Source organism: Garra rufa, chromosome 1 (assembly GCF_049309525.1).
Source record: "Garra rufa chromosome 1, GarRuf1.0, whole genome shotgun sequence".
NCBI classification, from domain to species: domain Eukaryota; kingdom Metazoa; phylum Chordata; class Actinopteri; order Cypriniformes; family Cyprinidae; genus Garra; species Garra rufa.
In genome coordinates, this window is record NC_133361.1 from 108054038 (window position 1) to 108060037 (window position 6000).

The 6000-nt window shown below is 43.1% G+C and overlaps 5 non-coding genes across 5 annotated transcripts in view; 3 read left to right on the plus strand and 2 right to left on the minus strand.

The window, feature by feature from the left end:
* The first annotated feature begins 710 nt into the window (after positions 1 to 710).
* Positions 711 to 784, plus strand: trnan-guu (transfer RNA asparagine (anticodon GUU)). The gene has a single exon. It is a non-coding gene; the product is annotated as a tRNA-Asn (tRNA).
* A 582-nt stretch (positions 785 to 1366) lies between these two features.
* LOC141286694 (U4 spliceosomal RNA) lies at positions 1367 to 1505 on the plus strand. Its single transcript, XR_012339331.1, has one exon. It is a non-coding gene; the product is annotated as a U4 spliceosomal RNA (small nuclear RNA).
* An 824-nt stretch (positions 1506 to 2329) lies between these two features.
* On the plus strand, positions 2330 to 2470 carry LOC141285258 (U4 spliceosomal RNA). The gene has a single exon (XR_012338575.1). It is a non-coding gene; the product is annotated as a U4 spliceosomal RNA (small nuclear RNA).
* A 3295-nt stretch (positions 2471 to 5765) lies between these two features.
* On the minus strand, positions 5766 to 5884 carry LOC141310524 (5S ribosomal RNA). The gene has a single exon (XR_012348009.1). It is a non-coding gene; the product is annotated as a 5S ribosomal RNA (ribosomal RNA).
* An 83-nt stretch (positions 5885 to 5967) lies between these two features.
* LOC141294713 (5S ribosomal RNA) overlaps positions 5968 to 6000 on the minus strand; it is a 119-nt gene continuing 86 nt past the window's right edge. Inside the window, exon 1 of the ribosomal RNA XR_012340969.1 lies at positions 5968 to 6000. This exon is cut by the window's right edge and continues 86 nt beyond it. This is a non-coding gene — a ribosomal RNA (5S ribosomal RNA).

Genomic DNA, 6000 nt, shown 5'->3' on the forward strand with positions numbered 1-6000 from the left:
ATGTTGGAGGCGTAACTATTAACGATCCCGGGACTGTTGCGTAACAGTCGGTGTTATGTTGGAACTGACATATAAATCTAGTGTTTGCAAAAGACCACCGAAATATAGAAGATTTATCCTTATCCTTATATAGATTTATCCTTGATTTCCATAAGAAAGGTGCCCCAAATTGGTGGAAAATCACATCTCAACCATACGCTGACCAAAGCATTGAACCGCCTTCACGCGGCAAGACAGAACATGTTGTTGGCCCGCACTGCTGGGTCAAACTGCGCTTCCCAATAACAGATTGGGTCAAAACTGACAGAAGAAAACTCTAAGCCTGCTCTAAGCACTACCCACGGGACGGCTCGACAGTCTTGCACAACGCGAGAGCCTCCGTTTCGCCTGTGTCATTTGGGAGCCGATGAAAACTGCGTCCGACCCGGTGAAGGAGACCACGACCAGCCCGGCTAGCTCAGTCGGTAGAGCATGAGACTCTTAATCTCAGGGTCGTGGTTTCGAGCCCCACGTTGGGCGGCTCTGTTGGCGCTCTTTCTTCCCAACAGGGTGGCGGGCTCCAGCGTGCCCATTCTCCGCACAGGCTAAGTGGATTTTGCGAGCTCCGGAAACATCTTTCAAAACAGCCTGTTAGTACGTGCGATTCTAATCCCTAACCCTAACCCTTGCTTTTACAACCGTGATCCCGCGGCAGCAGATGCGCAATGTCTGTCTCTGTGGCGCAATCGGTTAGCGCGTTCGGCTGTTAACCGAAAGGTTGGTGGTTCGAGCCCACCCAGGGACGTGTGAAATGCCGGTGTTTTGCACGCGCGTCAGGTGTCCACTAGCGCCTATGCCATTCTTAGGGTTGCGAGGCACAGCTTTCTCAGGGCGTTTATCCTGTGCACCTTCAATAAGCTGGCTTCTTTTAAAAGAAGTCAGCGGCGGGTGTTTGGTGAACATTTTCACCAGCTCGAGTTTGCTGTGGCATGTGGATTCATTCTTTACTGATGATCTGTCTCTGGGGCTCATCTAGTTGACATGGTATCCGCTGACATTCGGCTGAAGGTGCTGATCCACCATCTGCTCTTGGTACGGACTGGATCCGGGGGACTGCAGTGACCATCTAATCGGAATACAGAATGGATATGGCGGCTACGGTGACCTCAGAATAAGAACAAACAGACTAATTTTAATGTAGATGCAAAAGTTCCATGTTGCCACAGTGTCAGATTGGAGAGGATCTGGTTTTCACAGTCTTGCGTCGATGGCCGTCTAGGTGAAGAGGTCTTCACTGATGATCTGTCTCTGGGGCTCATCCAGCTTGCTATCACCTTGTCGGATCACATCCACGTAGCTGCAAGAAAAGGTCACGACCGTCACCGGTATTCTATCGCAGAGGCAATGTTGTAGCTTGTGTGGTTTATCTGAGGTGTGATCATTGCTGGTTGTAAACTTTCCCCGATATCCCATCTGGATGATTTGAAATACAGTCAGCTTCTCAGTTTTTGCCGGTCTCTCTGGACGCTTCTTGAAAAACAAAGTTTTGCTTCGTTTTGTTAGAGTGGCTGGTTGTTGGTCCTCGTCAAAGAGGTGTCTACAGATCATAGCGTGCCGGAGCCAGAAGATTTGTTGTTTTGTCAATATGCTCTCAAGACTTCGCTGCAGGTATCATTAAACTACAGCACAATCACAGCTCACCGCTACCCATCGTAAACAGGTTGGGCCTGTCTGTTCTGGTGGGCTCTCAGTGGTGCTAAATCATCAAATGAAGAGGACGGGATTCAAACCCACACAAACCAAGGTGAGCCTAGCACAACGGATTAGCCTTGCATCGCCTTAACCACTCGACCACCCCGTCACTTTCCGTGGTCCTTTTATTTAACACTCCCGATTCAGACCATCGGCTCATTAGTAGAGCACTCAGTGAACTGAACTGAGTGTGTCAGATAAGGAAGACACACAAAAAGTTTAGCATGGGGTCCCCAGGACCCGGATTAAGGTCCAGTGCTAAAGGAACCGAACGACAAGAATGGATTCCAACCATTGCACAGAGCAAAATGGATTAGCAGTCCATCGCCTTAACCACTCGGCCACCCCGTCCCCTTGCTGACCGAGATAGGCCATGCTGCGGACCTTTTCAGCTGCTGCTGCCGTGCTTTCAGCTGGCTGTTTTGAGCACAGAGGGAATAGTTAATGAGCCGTCTTTTACACACCTCTAATCTGTTCCGTAGAAACACGGTGCAGCAACCCGTGGCAGGAGACTGTTTGTGCGGCAGTTTAAAGCTTGCTACCACCTTGTCGGTTCACATCCACGTAGGTGCAGAAAAAGGTCACGACCGTCGCCTGCATTCTTTCGCAGAGGCAATATTGTAGCCTATGAGGTTTGTCCGAGGCGCGATCATTGCTGGTTGAAAACTTTACCCAATACCCCGCCAGGATGACTTGAAATACAGTTATCTTTGGCAGTTTTTGCTAGTCTCTCTGGAGGCTTAGAGTTTTGTTGAGAAATATAGCCTTGTTTCGTTTAGGGTTTTTTTTCCTCGCCAAAAAAACGGTCTGCTGATGATAGTGCGCCAGAGCCAGAAGGTTTGTTGTTTTGTCAATATGTTCTCAAGACAAGTATCGTTAAACTGCAACGCAATTACAGCTCACCGTTACCCATCGTAAACATGTTGGGCCTGTCTGGTCCGGTGGCCTCTCAGTGGCGCTAAAGCTTCGAATGCGTGTCGAGCACAATGTATTTGTTGTCTTGAAAATTCCCTTTTAGCTCTATTTCTTTTTCTCCAAACATCTATTAAGTTATATTTTTTAATCATTTCAAATAATTCATTTCTTCCTCCATCCCTCCTAAACACCATACAATCACTAACATCTACTCTTTCTAATACAGTATTAAAATCACCCAACAAAAAAACATTTTGCCATCCTTCAATTAATACATTCAAATTCCTATAAAAAATTATCTTTTGTCCCTCTTCGTTTGGTGCATGTATGTTACATATTATTATTTCTTTATCCATCTTTATTAATTTTACTGCCATTATTCTCCCCTTCTTGTCAGAATATATTTCATTTATTTCTTTACTCACACCCCTTCTAATTAGTATTGCAACTCCCCTTTTTTTACTCTGATCATTGTTAAAGTAAATTTCTCCGTCCCAGATCTTTTTCATACCTTCCACAACCTCTTGATTCCAGAAAGTTTCTTGTAAACATAACACATCACAGTCCTTAATCAAATACACCAATCTCTGAAATTTCTCAGGTTTCGATAGTCCTCTTGCATTCAGAGATGCAATCCATAAAGAACTCATTAAAAGAAAGAGTTGAGTGTACAAACAACTACTCATCAATCTAATTCAGTTTCTCCCGACGCTACAAATGTGGAACCACTCATTTCAGCTCTTCTCTTTTCCATCATTTCATTACGCTCTTCTCTTCTTATTTTCTGTTTCTTAAGTACCTTTTCAATGTCTATAACACTTTTTACTCTTGTTTTTAAACCTTTGTTCAGTCTTTCCTTTATCTTGACTTCTGTTTCAATGCTCTTCTCCCCATTTCCTGTTTCTCTTACCTCATACTGCACTTTTGTTTCATTGTCCTCAGTTCTCTCTTTTCCATGTGTCTTTTGGTAGTCCACCTTGTTGTTCTCTTCAGGCTCCTTGTCCATCTCCATTTCACATGCTTTAGTCCCACTCCTTACTGCATTCTCCTCTAGGTTATACTCCTCCTCTTCTACATGAGTTTGTTTGTCATCTCCTCCTTCAGTCTGTTCTAATATTTGATTTGATGTTTCAGTTTGAGTGCCTCCCATCTCTTCCTGTATCTCCATATCCATTTCTTTATTTTCCTCATCGTCCGTCTCACATCTGCACCTTATCATTGCCCTGTTGCAGCCTTGGCACCGTGGAGCTGTACAGTCCCGCGCATAATGCCCCTGCTCCAGGCAATTCCTGCAGAGAAATTGAGGGCAGTCCTTTAGCTCATGCTCAGTACTTGTGCAGATCCTGCATGTTTTCCGTTGATTATCGTGGATTACTCTGAAATACTGAACTCCTTCCTCAGTCATAAATTTTGTTGTGTATGGTAAAGATGCCACCTCCTTTGGGAACTTTACTCTCAAAAAGCGTGTTCCATCTGCCACTATTGTTCCTGGGTGATATCTCCTTCTCACAGGAAGAATGGGAGTTACACCCCAACTGTTCAATTTTTGAATGATTTCCTCATCCTCTATGTAACTGGGCAAATTTAAAAAGGAGACCATTCTTTCCGTTGCACACAATTTTCTGATTTCACATATCTGACCATTTATCACAATTCCATCCAACATCACTTCACAGTCCATCTCATTTTCCATTGTCATTTCAAAGTCATTGTTTGTTTTCCTTCGAAGCCCAATAAGTTTGCCAATTCCCACTATATCTTCTACTGCTTTAATTATCATTATAATTGTTGTGCTTTCGGTGTCCATCACATTTAATGTAACTGTAGCTTCTTTCTTGTATTCTCTTTGATATTGTGTTTTTTTCTTTAATCTGTTTATCATTTGTTGACGTTGATTGTTAAAAGACTGATTTTGCTCACCTCCTTTTGTAAGTTCAGCAACTTTGTTTGTTTGCAGATCTCTCTTTCCTTCTAGTTCCATTGTTTTTGCTTGCTGTTTTCTCCTTGAAACAACCATAGCCCAAGTTTCATCAGTATTTTCTCCAGTATTTTCTTCTTGTATATTCCCTTCAACTGTTTTTGGATTCATTTCTTCATCACCGACCTCCTTCTCTTTCCGTGATAGCATTCCTTTTCTTTTTTCCAGTAAATCCGCCATTTAATAAACTTCTTCCCCCAAACAGTATTAACTGTTTGGGGTTGAAGTGAAAAAACAAAAAAAAATAAACAAACAAAAAAACTCTTCAAAGCACAAAATAAAGTCGTAATATAAAACAAACAACAAGCAACGTGGAAGAGCCTATCTCTTCCTACTGCAGCCACTCACTTCCTGTCGCTCTCTAGCGCTCTCAGCGCGGTATGGCCGTAAGCGAGGGTTGCTCCAAAAAGTGGGCTATTTAAAGATCAGCCTCCGTAAAAGCCAGCATATTATATAAATATTGAAGAAAAGGCAAAAGCTTACAGCACCTGGTATTCCCTGGCGGTCTCCCATCCAAGTGTAACAATCGGCCTTATCAGCCGAGTTACAAGACTAAAATGGGGTCAGATTTAACTGTGAGAGATGACTGGTGGTTAAAAGAATGACACATAAAAGAAGATTGGTTTAAATAGATTTGGTGTATTTACAAGGTTCACATAAAAGACTTTAAAACAACACGATAAAACTAGTTAAACTCTGTTAAAAGAATACAGTTCATTTGTCCATACCCTAAAACAGTCCAAGAATCCCAGTGTGTTGATAAGTCCAATGTGAGTGTCCACCAGTGCCTGTACAATCCACAGAAAGTGTAATCCAAAGTTTGCAGGTGGTGAATGGAAAGGTGAGCTCTAAAATTAGCAACTCCTCAATCCTACAGTTTGGTGACTGTCCTTTGTTTGTCATGCTGCTCTCTTATACAGTTGTACTTCCTGCTTCCTGTCATGTGTCTAGTCACATGACAGGCCAACCATCCATTTATTAAAGACACACACACTTAAAATGTTAAGAGTAATAAAATGGCCTAAAAACATGTAAAACACTCAAACCTCTATAATACATTTAAATGATTGTAATAAATAGAGCGGCAAAACACGTCTTTCTAAAAGCCAGCATATTATATAAATAGTGAAGAAAAGGCAAAAGCTTACAGCACCTGGTATTCCCAGGCGGTCTCCCATCCAAGTACTAACCAGGCCCGATGCTGCTTAGCTTCCGAGATCAGACGAGATCGGGCGCTCTCAGCGCGGTATGGCCGTAAGCGAGGGCTGCTCCAAAAAGTGGGCTATTTAAAGATCAGCCTCCGTAAAGCCAGCATATTATATAAATAGTGAAGAAAAGGCAAAAGCTTACAGCACCTGGTATTCCCAGGCGGTCTC